Raw genomic sequence first — 20,851 nt, 5'->3', positions numbered from 1 at the left:
GGGATCAGAGGGAACAATTAGGGGGGCGGACACCTGGAGCTTCTGGCACATGGCAGAGGAGGGAATGAGGGGACCCGCAAAGCCTCTGATATGGTGGGGGAGAATGAGGGATACTGGCCTGAGCAGATGGGGCAGTACACAGGATGGGGGTTGCAGGGAGTCCTTGAAATGGGGAGGAGGTGGGATGAGCACATAGGAAGCTTGAGGGGTAGGAATAAAGGAATGCAAGGAGCCTCTTGTATGTGCAGTGAGCTTAGCCTACAGAAGCAACAAAGTGTGTGACAGTGGCTAACCTAGTGGTTAGTGTAAGGAGAGGGAGGGAGGGAGGGAACTGAAATCAGCAGGCTAGTTCTCTCAGAACATCTAGTCATTTATTCTCTCTGTATGGAAAGAATAGCTTTATAATGTCCCACAGATGTGTTGAAGTACTGTTAATTTGCATAAAAAGAATGGTAGAAGCCAATTACTTGTTTTGGTGAAGTACTCATGGATTGTGAGGTCAGAGCGTCTTCTCGTGCACACAGCTGTGGAAGCAGTGCTCATATCTGGAGAAAAAGTCCAGATATGGCCCAGCTTTGTCATCCTTGCAGCTGACAGCTGTCAGAATGAAGTTAGGACAAAAGCTCTTACATAGTGCTCCTTAATTCAAGTGCTATGGCTGTCGTTTAATGTAGAAGATTTGATGGACTGCTAGCCATGTTTTTTTTTCTCTCTCTCTCTCTCTCTGGCACTCCCTTTAATTGCAAGTTTCTGCTTTCACATGAATTCAAGATACTCCCTCATCGCATCTCCCTGAATTCTGGAACCACATGTTCTCCCCTCCTATGGACATCATGGTGATTTAGCTGCCTTCCTCTGGGAAGCAGAAGTCACCCTTTAATTGAAAGACCATCTCTTCAAACCCGCCTTCCATCCCTCCCCCCCCCCGTTTAACCCAAGCAGGGCATCTCATTTTCCATCCTTTTTGTAATATCTTTTAGTGATCCTTGCTCTTTAACACTGAGTTTTTTCAAATGGCTTAGGAACTGATGAAGCCAAGACTACTCCTGAACCTTTTCCACCTCACTTAGTCTATGATTGTGCTAAGCTGCTTGATTTGGTGTACAACAACTTTTCCTGGCTTGGAAGCTAATAGGTTAGGCTGAGCCTACATGTGTTTTTTTTTCCTCCAGATTATCTCTCTATAGATTTAGAAAAGGTGTTTTTCTAGTACAGATTAGAAATTCTTCAAAGTTTTGGAGATATTTAAATCTGGCCTTTTGGACAAAATGTGAGATGGTATATATGACCTGATCGAGGTTTTTATTTTTGTAAGCCTATTGTTCAAAAATTGTTGCTCCTGGATATTTACAATTTTGCCCAGTGGGTAGGTCACCTAGTTTCAGTTGGACCTTTTGCCTTGCTTTTGCCTCTCTTTCTCTGGACAAAATTGTATCTGTTTTATAAGGAATACATTCTTATTGGTAGAGTTGCATTGGAAGGAATGATCTCTACAAATACTAATTACTTGATTTATTTGCAGTCAGGAATGGGACTGTATATTTGGAAAATCCCAAATTATGATTATGTATTTATATTGAAGTAGTGCCTAGGGATCCCAGTCATAGACAGGACCTCATTGTGCTAGGCTCTATACAAACACAAAACAAAAAGACTGCTGTCAGTCTACTATTTGTCATGGTGCCTTCATAAGTGTAAGGGGACTAGTAAAGCAGGACCATCTGTGGGTGTGTGATGTGTGTATGGCAGAGCACAGAGAACTTTGGCTTTTTTTTTTTTTCCAAATAAAAATGCCTCGATAGTCTCCATATTCTTTTGGTCAAGGACCCAACGTTCCACTGTCCCTTCTCCCATGATAAGAAATTAAGACAAGTTGTGACACTGGCAAACAGTGGAGCACAAAGGCTTCCGAGCATTTTGGGTAAAATTTTGAAACGCTCCTAAGACCCATTTTTGAAAGTGAGGTGTTTCAAGCACACAGACTTGAAGCAATGCATAAAGCAAACACGTTGCTTGACTGTGTATTTTATTTTTGCTTGCAAGGATATTGCCCCAGGACAAGCATTTAGTCATAGGGTAGCTGTGGCCTACTTTAAAGGCCAGCACTCGTGTTCTATGAGTCATCATATCACATAAGACTAAAATTCTACATTTAATTGTTCACAAATAAAATCCAACCTAATGGAAAGTTTGGTGTGAACATTTACCCATTATGACACACATGTTTTGGGGATTGTTTCCTTCATACTTCTAATACTGTTGTTTAGTAACCCAAAATAAATCATTCTCTAGCATCTGTACTGTTACTTGAGATGATAAAGGGCCATTCTGCATGAATATTAAGTACAATAGAACTTTGTCAGTTTGAAATAATGACTAGAAGACCCATTGTGAATTATTAGATTTTGCGACTTAACAATAGAGCAATCAAAAACAACTTAAAAAAAGTGTTCCAAAAGGTTTGTTCTTTATTTTGTCAATTGTTTTAGTTTCCATTGATATTTTATTGCATTTGCTAGTATATTGCATTACGTTATATTTACTAGTATATAGCATTGTGTAAAAATGAAATGTTAATATATGAGGGACCTCACTAGAGCTTCCACTGTTTAATCTTTGCGGAAAGAGTCCAGTTTTCTGTGTTTTTAGGAGTGTAGATTAATGAGGTCCCAGCCAGATTTTGATATTCTAACCCACACTGAATAGGTATTCGTTCCATGAATACACCCATGCAAATCAGTGGCTTTACTTGTGGAGTAAGATAAGTAAAGATATCAGAATTTTGTCTGCAATTGGATCTTTTATAATATACAGTGGCTTCTGTTTAAATATATCAAAGTTGTTCACATTCATAGATTGAGCCAAACTGAACCACTGCAAGTTACCAATATTTTCCCTATTTTAAAGATGGATAAACTGAAACACAGAGTTGAAATGATCTGCACAAAGCCACACAGTGAGTAAAGGTCAGAGCTGGGATTAACATGCAGTTCTGCTGAGTCCCAGTCCCATATCATTTTGTCGTTGTTCTACCGATTTTCACTTGGATACAATTTTCACTTGGATACAGAACTTTTTAACATAGCAGTGGGTCAAGAAAATATTTTAAAAACAAGATCCACATCGAGCAAAGACCTATCTGTGTATGGCATGATTTATACCAATTCTTAATAATATTTAGCACTTAACCAGGCTTTATACAAACTAAATTTTCAAGACATAAACCATCTGGTCCGCAATCTTCCTCAACCTAGCCATCCACGTCCAAACACCAATTTTGACATGTTGGTTGAGGTGCCGATAGACCACTCCCACAACTGCTACAACTAACCACCACCACCCACCCATTTGGTTCCCATTTGGCAGCATTCCACAGCACCTGGAAGCACATAACCTCAGAGCTAATGGGTCTTAGAGATAATTCACAATGGTACTCTCTCCATTTTATCTCCCTGCCCCCTCAACAACACTCTTCCCCATCCCTCCTCAGAGACCCTTCTCATGAGAGTTTACTATGACAGCAGGTAGTTCGTCTCCTCTAGTTAGGAGCCATAGAACCAGTACCTCAACATCTATAAGGCAAAGGGTTCTGCTCTCATTATTTCCTAATGCCCAAGAGGAAGGGAGGTTGGAGACCCATACTAGACCTCAGTGCTCTCAACAAGTTTGTCAAGGCTCAAAAATTCAAGATAGTCAATTTAGCAATGATCATTCCAGCATTGGAACAGGGAGACTAGTTTTGAGCCCTCATGTTACAGAGTCCCCGGGCAATGCTCTGGAATTGCTCCCTACGAAGCCAGTCAGGACTCTGGTGAAGTCTCCTCTCTGTGAGCAGACTGTCTTCAGGGCAAGAAGCTCACACAGATTCCACCTTCCTGGGTCTGACCTCGAATCATTCAGCATCTTCTGCCCCTCTGTGTGCTTCCCACAGCGAGTCCACCCAGGCGGGGCTCCTAGGGAAGCCAGAGGGTCCTGCACCCCAACTTCGCAGTCAGACGTGACTCTCAGTCAGCCAGTAAAACAGAGGTTTATTAGACAACAGGAACATGGTCTAAAACAGAGCTTGTAGGTAGAGAGAATAGGACCCCTCAGCCGGGTCCATTTTGGGGGGCAGTGAGCCAGACAACCACGTCTGCGCTTCACTCCATATCCCCAGCCAGCCCCAAACTGACTCGCCCTCCAGCTCCTCCTCCTCTGGGCTTTGTCCCTTTCCCGGGCCAAGAGGTCACCTGATTCCTTTGTTCTCCAACCCTTTAGCTATCACCTTGCGGGGGGAAGGGTCCAGGCTATCAGTTGCCAGGAGGCAGAGTGTCGGCCATTTATGTACACTGGCCCTTTGCTCTGCAACAATTACACCCCCTTATTCCACCACCTAGAGACTTACGAAATGCATAGGAGAAACTGATGCACCCCTACAGTATTCAGAGGAAACATTAAGAGCAGTCCCACTTTGTCACACCTCGGCCTTCAGAATGCCTATTTTCATATCTCAGTCCTACTGACTCAGATGATTTCTCAGATTTACTCTGGGACAAGACCACTACGGGTACAGGGTGCTCCCCTTTGGGCTATCATTGGCCCTGAGAATATTTTCCAAGTTTCTCTCAGTGGTGGCCACTCTCTTACGCTCCCAGGAGGTCATGATTTACCCTTATCTGGACGATTGCCTCCTCAGACCCAGCCTCTCCAAGAGACTTACTGAGTCTCCAGAGCTGCAATTCATTTGTTTACAGAATTGGGCCTACTGATCAGTGCCCAGAAATCAACGCTCACTCCAGTCTAGTGCCTGGAATACATAGGCGCTGACCTTGACTCTTTTAAAGACCAGAGCTCTCCTATCTCACCACAGATTCATCTCTGGCCACGCTCACAGAGACCATTCAAAAGAGCCCACAAGTATCAGCCATACACTGCCTACAACTCTTGAGGCACATGGCAGCAGCTACAGCGGTAAAACCACATGCCAGGTTTTAAATGCAGTGCCTTCAGATGTGGTTCAGCTCAGTTTACAGACCAAACAGGGACAGACTAGACAAACCCCTATGACTACCCACCAGGGTCAAAATCTCCCTAGACTGGTGGAGAGACCCAACCAACATTTGCAAAGGGATCCCCATCTCACAAAACCCTTTGTCATTGCTTCTCACCACCGACGCATCACTCATGGGGTGGGGTGCACATCTAAATGGCCTTATGACGCAAGGCCAATGGTCACCTGTGGAGATATGCCTTCACAACAACCTTCTCAAGCTAAGGGCAGCCAGGAATGCCTTCACCCACTTCCTCCTGCTGATCCAACGATCACACAGAGTCCTAACAAATAACGTAGCCTGCATGTTCTGCATAAATTGAGAAGGGGGAGCTTGGTCACCCTTCCCCCCCCCCCCCCCCGCAGAAGCAATGAGACTATGGAACTGGTGTATCTCCCACAACATCACACTGTCAGCAGCCTACCTCTCAGGCACACACAACTCAATGGTGGACAGTCTCAGTCGCAAATTCTCAATGACCAGGAGTGGGAACTAGACCCAGTAGTACTTCACGATCTATTCAGGCAGTGGGGAATGCTGACCACAGACATGTTCGCCACTTACACGAGCAAGAAATGTCCATGCTACTGTTCCAGAGCAGGGATAAGACAACACTCCCTAAGCAATGCTTTTCTCCTCCCCGGGACAGGAACCTTCTTTATGCCTCTCCTCCTTTTCGCCTACTATCGAAAGCCTTGCTGAAAATAAAAAGAGATGGAGCACATGTCATTCTGATCGCTCCTACTTGGTAGAGACAGACATGGTACCCTTACCTGCCACAGCTCGTGATGTGCCTGCCAATCTCTCTTCCAGTCATTCCATACCTCCTCTATTAGAACAGAGGACGTACCCTACATCCTGACCTGGCGATTCTCCGCCTCAAAGCATGGCTCCTTCTTGGGTCAAACTTATTCGACGGAGGTGCAGGAGGTATTATTACATAGCAGAAAGTCTTCGACACAACATACCTACAAAAATGGTCCAGATGTTGGTGTACTTCCCAACAAGTCTCCTCAACATCAGCAACTCTTCCACACACCTTAGACTATGCGCTGACCCAAAAAAGATCAGGGCAGAGATTAAGCAGTAACATATTAACATGCATTCTTCTAGCTATCGTAGACAGGTGAGCTCTAAATAGCTATTTATATTTATGTATAGGTTAGGTATTTATAGTGTTTCATCATAGAATCTAGGCACAGATTAACTGTAGGCTTTGTGTTTATAATGTAAACATTAAGATACAGATTCTCTGCTGTGCTCACCTTCAAATTTTAATAAACATTTGGAGCATTTACCAAAAAAGGATATCTGAATATACCAAAATATTTAATGATTTTTCCTGTGTTTTGTATAATTATTTTTGAATAAACCAAAAGCAAACTTAACAGAAGGCTGATCTGCCCTGAGGTAAAAACTCAGCTCAAATACATCAGGCAAGCACATATCAAGTAATGTAATCAAGTACTACAACAAAATAAGCTAAAATATGTTGTTCAGCCACTCAAGAGCTAACCTGATTTAAGCCATTTGTCGCTAGATACAATTGAAAATAGCAACAGAATTTATAAATCTGCAAACATTGTGTTATAGTGAGCATATCAACAAAATGGGTTTCTTGACAACAGTAGCCAGGTGAGAACTCTCATAATAGCCTTCTTTACCCCACAGATGTTAAGGTCAGAAAGAACCATAAGATCTTCTACTGTCTGACCACCTATTATCACAGGCCCTTAAATTTCAACTAGTTACCCTTGTATTGAGGTATCGATAACTTGTGTTTAGCAAAAGGAGATATCTTTTTGGATTGGAATGCTGATTTGAAGATCTCAAGAGACGAAAAATCCACCCCTCCCCTTAAGACTTTGTTAATCGTGATTAATCGCTGTTAAACTGTGCCTTATTTACCATTTGAATTTGTCTGGCTTCAGCTTCCAGCCATGGATTCTTGTTATGCCTTTCTCTGTGGGAATAGAGCTCTTTAATACCCAGTGTGTTTTCTTCCTGAAGATACTTGTACACTGCAATCACGTCACCTCTGTCGTCTTTTTGATAAAGTAAACATACTGAGCTCTTTAAGATCTCACTGTAAGCCATTTTCTCTAGTCCTTGAATTATTTTTGTGGCTCTTTCTTGCATCCTCTTCAATTTTTCCAATATCTGTTTCAAAATGTGGACACCAGAACTGGACACCATATACAATATCCATCTCACCAATGCTCTGGAAGGAATATCACATCCCTACTTGTACTCACCACTTCTCTATTTACATATTCAAGGATCACATTAGCCCATTTTGCCACTGCATCACACTGGGAGTTCATTCTCAGTTCTTGTCCACTGTGACCTTTAGATTCTTTTCAGAGTCACTGCTTTCCAGAATGCAGTCTTACATTCTATAGGTATGGCTTGCATTCCTCATTCCTAGATATTTGAATGGCTCCATCTTACCAAACAAGCCAGATCAGAGTGTATGACTGCGTGGTCCTCATAACTATTTACCATTCTATCAAACTGTTGTCATCTGCAACGTTCATCCGCAGTGATTTTAAACGTAGTTCCAGATCATTGCTGAAAATGTTAAATAGCTTTGGGCCTAGTACTAATCACTGCAGTACACCAACAGAAATACCCCCATTCAGTGAGGATTCCACATTGGTTACTACTTCTTGAGATCTGTCATTTGGCAGTTAAGCCATTTAATGTGTGTTTTATTGATATTGTACAGTGCTAATTTTTTTTCTAACTTGTGCCTATTACTGACCTGGCTGTCCTGCTAGTGGACAGTTACCTGTCTGTTGTAATCCGACCCAGCCTTTGGAACCCATGTGCTTTCAAGACAACAGATAATGGGCTTAATGTGCAGTAAGGAAGATTTAGCTTAGATATTAGGAAAAAATAAGGGTAGTTAGGATCTGGAATAGGCTTCCTTAGGAGGTTGCAGAATCCCCATCATTTAAAAGGAGGTTGGACAAACACCTGTTAGGAGTGGTCTAGGAATACACTATCCTGCCACAGCAAAGGGGCTGGCCCAGATGACCTCTGGAGGTTTCTTCCAGCCCTACATTTCTGAGATTGTATGATTCTATGGATACTCTGGTTTATACTTTACCTGTCACTTGGTGCTAGAGTTAAAGTAAGGAACAGAGGCATTGCAGGGTAGTTACTAAAACCACAATAACGTTTAATCATCAGAGGGGTAGGTAACTTTTAAGACTTGTTTACATGGAATTATTCTGGAATAGCTATTCCACTTTAAATTCACACCTGCTTTATTCTAGAATAACTTTCATGTGTAGACAAGTTCTTCCTCTCTCAGCATTCAAGAGGCGCAGATTTAAAACAATAACAACCTGTATACTTTCTACCCTAAGTCTATGCTCATCTCTTCTTGTAAGTCCTTATGCCCAGTCCATGTGTCAGGTCAGTATGTCCCTCCATCTCATGCAATCCTTCTGTTGCCTGACAGTGTTCAGCTGGTGACAGCGAGAGAGCTTGCAGCTGATCTTGCCTTTAGGTTTCTGCCCACTTTGTCATGTGATCGACCAGCTTTAGAGCCCCAATCAGGTATTTAGCTGGAAAATCGCTGCCCTCCTGGACTCCAAACAGGGAAAACCAGTTTTCTTCAGCCTGGCCACTCTTTTTAGCAAGACCATTGTGACAGCGGGGTTCCCTTCGATTGGGAAGACAGTTGCCATTGATGACTCTTGTGTTTGTCTGTTCATGAAGGTACACAATAAACTGCCTTGGTCTCTTCTTGACAGCTCTCTGCAGTCGATTACATGCTCAGAATGTAAGACACCTACTTCAACACAGTGGTTACATATCAAGTAAATTCACAATTTTGATCCGGATTTGTACAGGCATATACAGTAAAAGTGTTATTCGGCATGTTGGGGGAATAGGAGGTGCTGGCTAATCAAATACTCCGGTTAACTAAGAGTTATACTTACCAATGGAGGGAGAAAGTTTGGGTGCGGGAGGGGGCTTGGGGTAGGGGGTTGCAGTTAGGGAGGGGTTTTGGGGTGCCAGATCTGGGCAGCGCTCACCTCGGGTGGCTCCCCGCAAGTAGGAACATGTTGCTGCTGCTCCTAGGTGGAGGCACGGCCAGGCGGTTCTGCACACTGCCTCTGCCTGCAGGTGCTGCCCCCGCAGCTCCCATTAGTTGCGGTTCCCAGCCAATGGGAGCTGCTGCGCCAGTGCTCTGGGTGGGGTGGGGACAGCACGCAGAGCTGCCTGGCTGCACCTCTGCCTAAGAGCAGCAGGGTCATGTCGCTGCTTACGGGGAGCCGACCAAGGTGACTGCTGCCCGGATCCGGATACCTGGCAAACCTATCAAAAATGCTGGTTTCTAGAACTTTCCAGTTTGTAAAGTGCCACGTAACACAGCTTTTACTGTACCAATCAGTTACCGTACCATTTTGAAGTGTTCACAGGAATAAAAAGCTATTTGATGTGTGTGGTGGTGGGTTTTGTTCTGATGTGTTTTGGAGGTTTTTGTTGTTGGGGGGGGGTTGTTGTTTTCTGTGAAATACTGTAATGGATTATACAGCAATAGAATTTTTTTTCTCACATCTTACAAAAATATGGAATCTTTCTCTCAAGTTACCATGTGAAAATGATTGGCCAAATTCATCCAACATACAATTCCACTGATAACAGTATATTCCACTGGGGCCTGGCCTACACTACGGGGTTAGGTCGAATTTAGCCACATTAGGTCGATTTAAAAATGACTGCATCCACACAACCAATCCCATTCTGTCGACCAAAAGGGCTCTTAAAATCGACTTCTGTACTCCTCTCTGATGAGGGGAGTAGCGCGAAAATCGACCTTGCTGCTTCGAATTTGGGGTAGTGCAGACACAAATTGAGGGTATTGGCCTCCGGGAGCTATCCCAGAGTGCTCCATTGTGACCACTCTGGACAGCACTTTGAACTCCGATGCACTAGCTAGGTACACAGGAAAACCCCCGGGAACTTTTGAATTTCATTTCCTGTTTGTCCAGCGTGGCAAACTCAGCAGCACAGGTGACCATGCAGTCCCCCCCGAATCGTCGAGCATAGAATGTTTTGATGGTCCCCCTATCCTCTCCATCTCTGAGGTTATCGCAGATTAGAAGGCAAAAAAAAATGCATGGAGGCATTCAGTGGCAGAGGCCAGGAGAGAATTAAGGGAGCGCGAATTACGGAGGCAGGAGGTGATGCGGAGACTAATGGGGGAGCAAACTGACATGATGAAGTGTCTGTTGGAGACACAGGAAACCAACGAGCACAGACCCCTGCTCCATCCACCGTATAACCACCTACCCTCCTCCCCATGTTCCATAACCTCCTTACCCAGACGCCAAGAACACGGGGGGAATGGGAATGTTGGTTGCGCTGAGGTCTGACCTAGTCAGTAAACAGCACCAGAGAGCTTTTAAATGTCCAAAGGCACATCCTACCACAGTTCTGCACTTGCTCAGCCTATAGTTGAACTGCTCCTGACTACTGTCCAGGCTTCATGAGCCATGGGAGCAAGGGGTAGGCTGGGGTAGGTGTGACCGTGCAGTGCTGCCAGCTGGGAGAGCAGCCTGAGGCAGAAGCCTCCAGCTCGTGTGATATTCCAGGCAGGACTGAATCTCCATGAGATGAAACTTAAGAGAATGACCTGGAGTCTCTGGCTCCCATTCGGTGCTCTAAGAGGAGGATAGCCATGTCTGTCCAGGTGCCCCTGATTGACCTCACCGAGGTCTTCCAGGAGCACCCAGGAGATGTACGATGGCGATCAGTCCTACTGCACCATCTGCTGTGAAGGCAAGGAGCTGCTGCTGTGTAGCAATGCAGTACCGCATCTTTCAGGAGCACCCAGGAGACGTACGATGGCGATCAGTTGTACTGCACCATCTGCCGCGAAGGCAAGGAGCTGCTGCTGTGTAGCAATGTAGCACCGCGTCTGCCAGCAGCACCCAGGAGACATACGGTGACAGTGAGCTGAGCAGGCTCCATGCTTGCCGTGGTATGGCGCCTGCATGAGTAACCCAGGAAAAAAGGTGCAAAACGATTGTTTGCCGTTGCTTTCATGGAGGGAGGAAGGGGGGCCTGACGACGTACCCCAAACCACCTGCGACAATGTTTTTGACCCATCAGGCATTGGGAGCATAACCCAGTATTCCAATGGGCAGCAGAGACTGCAGGAACTGTGGGATAGCTACCCACAGTGCACCACTCTTTAAGTTGATGCCAGCCACGGTAGTGAGGACACACTCCGCCGATTTAATACACTTGGTGTGGACATATGCAATCAACTGGAAAAATCGGTTTCTAAAAATCAACTTCTATAAAAACGACCTAATTTCATAGTGTAGACATACCCTGAGATGTGCTTAATTGTGACATATCCTAGGAAGCGTGACTTAAATCCAGTGATTCATAATAGCAATGAGTACTACTTAATGGAGACAGTAATTCTGTTTAATGGGGATGTCTCCAAGTTACTGAGTGGTGCTTAGGTCTTCAGTGTGTTTATCTCATGATGGTTTTCTTTACTTACCACAGCTTCCAATTACTCTCTGCCTAAAATAAATGCCAAGAGTCTTGCAGCTGCCCCTGGTACGGGCAGTAGACAGGCAGCAACCTCCATGTCTGTCATAGTTCATACAAGTACCTTCTTCCAACTTGGCAGGCCTGTAATGTAACACAACAGGTTCTGCCCCTGGCTACACAGCAGCAATACTATTAAAATGGTGTTTTGTGTTATGTGGAAATTCTTTTTTATGAGCAAAATAATAACCCACTGGGGAATCAGGAAGCAGAGGAGTCTGTTGACTTGGGTGTATTTCCATTACATGTTCTCTAAAGATGGATTTCTAAGGAATACCTTTTTTTCATTTGAATATACAGAAAATGTAAATTCTTTAGAGAAAAATGTTCTTAGAACTTTAGTCCTAAAGAAAATGTTGGACAAGGAGGTACTTTATTATTCTGATTGCCCATGCGTCCTAAAATATTGATCCCATTTTCTCCTAAATTGAACACAGAGAAAAAGCTGCTTTTAACATCAGGGTTAAGAGCAACCGTTGAATGAGAAGATGAGATTTTTAAAATGTATTAGTCTGTATGTGTTTCCTCCCTTACTGACTTGTGCTGATAATCAGAAAAAGCTGTAGATGGAACTAGGTCCAATACTGGATTTTCTAAATTATTCTATCTCCAAGTGTACACACAGAAGTGTAATTCTTAAGTCACTGATTTATCTATTTTTGTTGGTTTCCTTATGGAAATTAGGATTGAGAATTTAATAGGGATGAGATTTCTCTAACAACTTGGAGACCTCTGAAGTTTTGTACAACTGTCCCATAGAATTATGCATCAAGAAAAATCTCTACTGCATTCTAAAGGATGGTGAAAAGAAGATTACAGAAAAGCTATCATTTTCTATTGCATTCTATAGGACTCTTCCATTAGGGTTGATATACTTTTCAATATGTATCCTGAGATCTTTGGAAAATTATGCAATCCGGCCAGGAAATTTCAAAAGAAGATCTCTACTCTCCCATAAAAACTTCCCTGTTACACATAGAAACTAACTCCCTTTATCCCCCTCAGCTCTCCTCAAATACATTTGTGTCTTAAACCTTTTTCAGTATTTCAACGGGATCTGGTGCTGCTGTTATAAATTTACATGTGCCAAAAGGGTGGGTAGTTGTCTCAGGAATGATCTGAATGAAAGACCATAAAGTGAATCCAAACAGATTCTAATATCTATACTGCAAAGAACAGGGCTCTTTTTAAAAAAAAAAAAAAAAAAAAAGAGGCCATTATATATCTCACTCCAACACACACGAATGTATGCATGTGTACACATGAATGTATGTGTATGTATGCAACATACATACATGTTTAAATAAAATGTTCCACCAAGTGGAAAATATCTAACTTATTCACTAGTTTATTCACTGTATCAATCTTTCCTAAGGGCTGCATGAAAATGACTAACAAAATAAGGTCATGTCTACACTACAAAGTTTTGCTGACACAAGTTGTGTCAGCATACAGGCACCATAGTTAGCATAGCGCTTGTGCACGTGTGTACTTAGCTCCTTGCATCAGTACTGTGCGTAATCACCAGGAGTGCTTGTGTCAATGTGCAGTGCACCATCGGTAAGTATCCCAGTGTGCAGCCCATCACCATCAAGCATACCATCCTTTGGAAAGTTTTGGCAATGCGTGGTGGGGCTGAAATAAGTCTTTCAGGGGTGACTGGGAGTAAAAAGTCAACTTCCCATAGTGCAGCATTCTCTATCCCATAATTTTTTCACCTTTTCAATTTCCTACAAACCCACTTGTGAGATTACTTGTTGTCTGCTATCTCTGACAGAGGCATGGAGCCTGGACAGCTCTGCACTACTGTCATGAGAGTTGCAAACACAGGACACATGATTCTCTGATATTTTGCATAGCTGCAAGAAGAACCATGGGGAACATGATGATTTCCTGGTGGTCAGTTTGCAGTGGGACATAGTGAGAACCAATTCAAGGTTTTTGGTGGCGTTCATTGAGCAGCTGAAGGTGGTGGAGGACAACTTAGGGGCCCGAGAAATGAGCACTGACTGGTGGGAGTGCATCATCATGCAGGTTTGGGATGATGAGCAGTGGCTGTAGAACTTTCAGATGCGACAGGCCACATTCCTGGATCCGTCTGCCAAGCTTGCCTCAGCCATCCAACACAGGAACACCAAACTGAGAGCTGCACTGGTAGTGGAGAAGCAAGTGGCGATCACATTGTGTAATATTTGTGTTTTAGTCTGTTTTAAGTATGTGCATAGGTGCTCAACTATTTTAAAGTGTTTAGGGAGGTATTTGTGGACCTATGTGAATCCACAATTTTGTTTTTCGCTGTTTCAAATAGGTTGATGATTTTGGGCTGGGAAATATGGGAACTGCAGCAGGTTTACATTTAAGTCTGACTCTAGGCACTAGTAGCCAGATAACACCATAAGAGGGAGGACTGAGGTCTGCTAACATCAGTGCTTTTGCAAATGGCTGATCTATTTTTCTGGCTATTCTCTCAGCAGAAAAAGTTAAGGATCAATTCCTGGTGAAGGCAAGTGTATGTATCTGTTGGCAAATAAGGCTGTTCTTGTTATGATGCATGGAGGGAATTAACTTAAATAGATTTTTTTAAAAAAAGCGAAGAAATCTTTAACCATATCTCTCTACTGGTGTCTTTCCTTTTTCATATTCCTACAGGAAGGCTGCTATGGTGAATGTTTCCATTTAATACATCTGCTGACATAAATTATAAAGAATTTTTTTTACTAGCACATTTCATAATTCTCTATATCACAGCAATACCCCTTGGAATGAATTCCTACTGGCCGTGTCAAGAAAATCCACATCAGCACCTACCGGAGATCCATTAAAACATGGTTTTATGAAAAGCCCACATCTTTTTATCATTGTACTTTTTCATCTTCTCAACTGTACATACGCACGTAAATCCAGTAGCACTATTCAGATCTTGGCAAGTCTGTTTATAACCTAATCTTTTTGGAAAGGGGAAAATAATGGTGGTCTAATGGAGCTACTTTGTGTGGGATGATGTGTATTTAGTGATAATCAAATCTCCCCATCTAGCATGAAGAGTACATAGCATGAAAAAGCCACATTTGGGGCAAGGAAAACGTGTGTGTGTGTGTGTGTGTGTGTGTGTTTGTTTAATATTAAATCCACAAAAATTGGCTGTACAGAATTCTTTGGGACAATTCCATATTTTACCTCCTTTCTGAAGTAGATTCAGCTTTTAGGCATTGCAGTAATTTTCAGTGTTGTGTGCAGTTGTTGCATTAATTATAACCCTGATGGTTATAATTAAATAACTGGCTCATTCGTTTTGTGGTTGTCATTAGAATCTGCCTCACTGCCATGGCTAAAATCTGACCATTGGTTCCCCCTTTTATTGCCGCATATTCAGGCTGCTGTCCCTTAGAAGGCCCTACATAATGTTGACCTTACTAGAGCTGTGCAAATTACTGATTTTTCAGTTAGCTGGCAGTTCTGAATATTTTTTTTTAATTTGGTTTGAGTTGAACCAAAATATTTTTTTTTTTTTTGGCAAACTGAAAACATTTATTTCTGTTGAATGGAACACTTCATTTTGGGTATTTTTAAAAAAGGAAAGGAAAGGAAGGGCTATATTCACAAAATGGCGATGGTGGTGTTGCCCACTTATACCCAGTAGTTAAGGCATTCTGCTGGGATGTGGGAGATGCATGTTTGAATCCTCACTCTGGAGGGGGGACTTGAATCTACATCTCCACCCACAAGTGAGTGCACTAACCACCAGGCAATGGGTTGGAACTCTGTCTTTCCTGTTGAAGTGTTCCGCTTTATAAAAGGAATTATTCACGGAGCTGGGGGATATCGCCTGGGTTATCCCACCTCCCAGGTGAGTGCCTGAACCACCAGTCTCTAGAGTCATTTTCTCTCTCTCTCTCTCTGGCCTGGTGACTACGCACGAATGTTATACAAAGTGGACCAGCTTCAACAGGAGAGACTGAGAAAGACCAACCTGGGAACATCGGATAGCCTAGTGGTTAAGGCACTCACCTATGAGCGTACCCATCATAGAGTGGCTAGTCCATAGCACCATTGTGTGTTTTGATCCTCCACTTCCCCTCCAGTACTTTACTTATCTAAAGCAAATTACAAATGTAAGGGGCACCACTGTACATATCCCTTTCTTTTCCAAATTTTAAGTTTAGGTTGAGTTTTCACTGTGTACTTGAGAGCAGAGGTATGCCCAAAATGATACAGTAGGATGGATGCCTTAATGGTAGGTGATACATGGCTATATACATATTACATTCCTATGGAAATGCATGGTTTTATTTTCCTATTAGTGAAATTAAGTTGTTGAAATGTATGTGTCTGGTTTTACAGCTGTTGTTGAACAGCACTCCATCAAACTATCATCTGCATCTTCTCCAATTATTGTCATCAATCATTGTTAAAAGCCAAAGCTTTCATATCCAATCGTAGTCTTCTCCTCTGGAGAACCCACATGTTGATTGTGCAAATTTGAAATCAATGCTAATATATACAAATTCAAAATAATATGTTTGTCTTTCATAAACCCAAAAGTACTTTGCCTCATGACTGTTGCTTAATTTTTTGTACAAAATCCACAGCCAACAAATACACTGAGTTTGAAAACATAATCATTTTTATATAGAATTTTTTTAAACAAGTGAAACTTCAAGAAAAAAAAATGTTTGTCGTATTTCAGATAACATAATTACATTTAATACCAAGATCCATATTTAAATCCACTCTTCTAGAGTTTCTATGCCATTAAAGGAATTGGCACAGGTGAAATATACATTTAAGTACTTCATTGACTATAACAATTACCTTCTTCAGTCAGATTTTAAAGAACAAGTTGGAGAGATGCAGTAGTCATCTGAGATTATTCATTGCAAAGGCTTTAATATAGAAGCAAAGAAGCACCATCACCAAATTACTTGTACCTGCAGAAGTCAATGGAGTTTTGTCATTAATTACCCTTTCTTTATAATCCAAAGAATACAAGGTCTCCTCAGTAGGGTGGTGATGGTGCTAATGGATGTGAGACACCAGTTGGTTGGTTCTGCTATGGTTTAACCACACGATATACTTCCATTGCTTTCTAGAAGCAAAGTACCCTCATACCTCCTTTCAACATCTTTATTCTTGTAATAAAAATCTTTTTGTTTCAACAGCTTTTTAATGTCCCGTATCTGTGCCTCTTTAACAAACCCATTGTACGCATTCAATTATAGATTGAATCTGGGACAGGTTTTGAAAAATATGCCTTGTATAAATGTGTTCCTGCTCCAAATGTTAAATAACATCATTGCACATAATGATATGCCAACAGATGGTGCCATTTATCACTTTTTATAGTAAAGTGTGCACATGTTTGATTAATATTCGGTTGATTTATTGTAACTCTGACTTTTTTCTGAAAACATTGGGGGAGGGAGTTATTCTAATCAGTACTGACTTTGACTTTTTTAAAAGAAATAACTCCACATTTAAAAAAAAAAAAGTAAAGGCAACATATAGATTCTGATTAGAAATACTTGTGTTCTGTAGTGGAGGAATTGGCTTGTTGAATTGTTTAATAATGGGAGCTTCTTAGGAAGTAAAACATTCATTTTGTTTCATAAAATATATTTAGGAACTCAAGAGTTAACCTACCAGATGCCAGTGGTGTAGCTAAATTAATACCCAGTCTCAGACACATCAGCCAATACCAGATGCTAGTAAGTTGTAAGGAATTTTATAGCTGCTTTTGTCATGTTCCTTCAGTCATCTCTTTAAAAATATATATATATATTTATATACTGCAGCCAGCATCTCAATTATAGCTATTCAGTTTTGACCCTCCACCACCAGAGTGAGGGAACCCCACCAGTCACCATGTTATAGGGCTGGATTTTCAGTGTGTGTATTTACACCTACCTTTGCTCATGTAAAGTGAAAAGACATCTGTATGAGCACACACAGTATTAGGGGCACCCAAGTTGACCACTGCTTTGGAACTTTTGACTACAATGGTTCCCTGACTGGCCCCTTACCAAAAATATATTTTCATCAAAGTGCGTGCATCTTACTTCATTTAATGTCTGAAAAATTCAGGAGTGTATTTCTGTTTTGGTTTGGGTTTTTTGACAATGCAGAATGGGCCTTCTTTTTATTTGTCCTCCAAATCACAATAACTTTGAATGGGAAATTTTGCTCTAAACTTCCCTGTGATTAGTAGTGATGGATGCTCAGTCTTTCAGAGAGTTTATCAATGTCAGACCTTTTTTAATGTAACTTTTAGTTTGCTTTGAAAAATGAGAGATTTTTATGAATGTTTCTTAACACCTGCATATAAATGAAGTCAGATATTTTCCTTTAATAATTTTTTTAAAAGCTTGTTTGATATTTGTGTGTGTTAAATGGTGTCACTGGCACATCTCAGGCTGGCATCATTGACCATTTATGTTCTTTTGTCAGACATGACATCTTATAGAAGGAGAAAAGGTTACCCACTTCTGAAAGGTTGCCGACCCTTGGATTAGATGATCTGATGATCCCTTCTGGCCTTAAATTCTGTGAATCTATATTCTGGATAAAAAGTGAGAAGTGGTGTACCAAGTCTTCATTTATTCAATCTAATTTAAGGTTTTACGTGCCAGTAATTCATTTTAACATTTTTAGAAGGTCTCTTTCTATAAGTCTATAATCTTGCCGTTGTTAAAATCATCCTTCCTAAAGTTTAGTGCTACAAGACTAAATTTTGGTATGATACTTCCACAAGGGATGTCAACTGTATATTATGTGGTTCAACTTTGGTGGGTTTTGGGCTTGTCTACACAGCTCTGTAGTGCAGATTACAGGAGTCTGAGTTGCAGTACACACTTAAGTGTTAGGTTATAACTGCCCTGTGTACACCCTGCTAGCATGAACTGAAAGGTGCCTAGTTTGCATTAACGTAATCCTGTGAACTTGGCAGCAAACACATACTGCTTAATATTTTTGTATTTTGTATTTTAATATTTTATAACGAGCTTATATCTTAACATAGGTTGTCAATTTCAAATATAATCTTAAATGTTTTTAATAAACCTGTATTTAACTGCAATTAATAAATCTGATTTTTTTAAACTATCGATTTTCATCCATCCTGATTTGTATTTTTAAGAATTGGCATTTGTTTCTGTATAAATTCTACTAGGACTTGAATGTCCATCTGTTTATGATAATTACAAAATGTACATGCATAGAGGAGTCTGCAATTTTGCCTCATTTACCACATCTGCCTGTCTCCATCTGCTGATGAATACTGTAAACTGTTTCTGTTTTAAGGATCTCTTACTGGCTATCTTCTCAGCCTGAAATTGCAATTAGCAGGAAAAATAGTCTTGGTGCTTGATGTCAACGTTATAACTTAGAAACAATTAAGAATCACATGAGATTCAAGTCAACATCATTTTTCTAATGCTAATGTAAACTAAAGATGGTGCCATTAATTTTTAAGATGTTTACGTTGCACAAAGCCACACAGAATGACAATACGGAGACTCCAGGTCTATGTACTACAGAAATAAATCAAAATGGTCAGAAAAAACAGCATTTTGTTCTTGTTTGGTGAACCTAGGGAAAATGACCCTATTTTTCTATCCAGCTAAATAAATAAGAGATGCAGCCTCATCTGGAATACCGTGTGCAGAACTGGTCACCCTATCTCCAAAAGGATATTGCAGACTTAAAGAAGATTCAGAGAAATGTGAGAGAGTTTAGGGGCATGAAAACACTCTCATAAGAAAAAGACATTGAAAAGATTGGGATTGTTAGTTTAGAAAGGAGACGAGTAAGAGGGGACATGTTAAAAGTACGTAAAATGATACATGGTATAGAGGAGGTAGATCAGAAACTTCTATTTTTCCAGTCTCACAACACAAGAACAACGGGATATTCAGTTATATTAAAAGGTGATAAATTCATAATTAGCTTGTGAACATATTGCCACAAGAAGTCACTGAGTCCAAGAACTTGGCAAAATTCAAGTGGATAACACAGTAGATAGAATATTTAATGATAACATTTTGGAGGGTGTACGCATATCTTAGATCGATCTCTAACTAGTAAAGATATCTAATGGTGGAGGCAGGTTGTCCCAAATCTGCCACCTGTGGGGTTCTTGTCCTTTTTTTTCAAAGCATCTGGTGCTTGCCTTTATGGGAGAGATGATAGTGGACTAGAAGGACTTGAGATCTGATCCAGTCAGGGAATTTCTGTGTTTGTGATGTCCTGAATGATTTGTGGGTCCTTATTCAGTTCATCACCTAAATACTGCTCAAACAGCAGGGTAAAGGAGGCAGAAAGGGCTCTCTGTGCACATACTTTCCAACACCAGTGTGACATGTAGTTTCTTCCTATATTGCTTGACGTAAGTAGTAATAATAAGAGTTCAACTGCTCACCTTCAAGTTAATGAGCAAGCTGAACTAACTTAAATAATGTAGGACTTAATAGTACTCCAATTGCATCTTGTCTTGGAGTATAAAAATTGCTATTTGGTATTAGGCAAGTTTAAGGGGTGGGGGAAAATCAGTGGATACGGACAACAGTAAAAGAAAATAGTGTCTAGAGCATATTGCCCTTTGGCCATATGTAGAAGTGAACTCAAGCTGTGCCATTGTTTGAGACGTTCTATCACAGTGGTCAAAGTAGCTAAAGGATATCAGATGGAAAGCACCTTCCTGCAGTTAAAATATTGACAATGTTGATGCATGACTCCATGTGTAACGTATCTTGGATGCCACATGAGTGGTAGTTTAGTAGTATATTGTATTTTCTGGTGGTGATTTTGTAAAAGATGTTAAGTAAAATGTCTTGCTTCATTAATTATTAAGCTCAGTGAAAATATTTATTGTGCCATTTGACATTCTGAATAATTTTTGAACAGTTTCATTAAGGACAGTTCCAGGCTCAATCAGTGGCACTCAGTATAGTCAGCCAGCCGTAGAACACGGTGACTTAAATATAAATCTCAAAGGTTTATTCCAATATCAGAGATCCAATAGTTTTCCAATATAATAATATTTTACACTAATATTGCACTTCTCATCCAAAGATCTCAAAGTTCTTTCCAAAGATAAGCATTCTATATCCTCTATTTTACAAGTAGAGAAACTGAGGCACAGAGTAGGCAAAATGACTTGTCCAAGGTCACATACACAGCGGCAGAGCCCGAACTATAGCTCATGTCCGCAGACTGTGCCATTGTAATAGGTTAGGGTTATG

The 20,851-nt window shown here is 41.2% G+C and overlaps 1 protein-coding gene across 11 annotated transcripts in view; it reads left to right on the top strand.

The window, feature by feature from the left end:
- SHANK2 (SH3 and multiple ankyrin repeat domains 2) overlaps nucleotides 1-20,851 on the top strand; it is a 516,022-nt gene that overhangs the window by 449,873 nt on the left and 45,298 nt on the right. The window lies entirely within an intron of this gene.

This window comes from Eretmochelys imbricata, chromosome 6 (genome assembly GCF_965152235.1).
Source record: "Eretmochelys imbricata isolate rEreImb1 chromosome 6, rEreImb1.hap1, whole genome shotgun sequence".
Taxonomy (NCBI): Eukaryota; Metazoa; Chordata; order Testudines; family Cheloniidae; genus Eretmochelys; species Eretmochelys imbricata.
The sequence above is the reverse complement of the archived record's forward strand: the minus strand, read 5'-3'. Positions and strand labels throughout refer to the sequence as shown.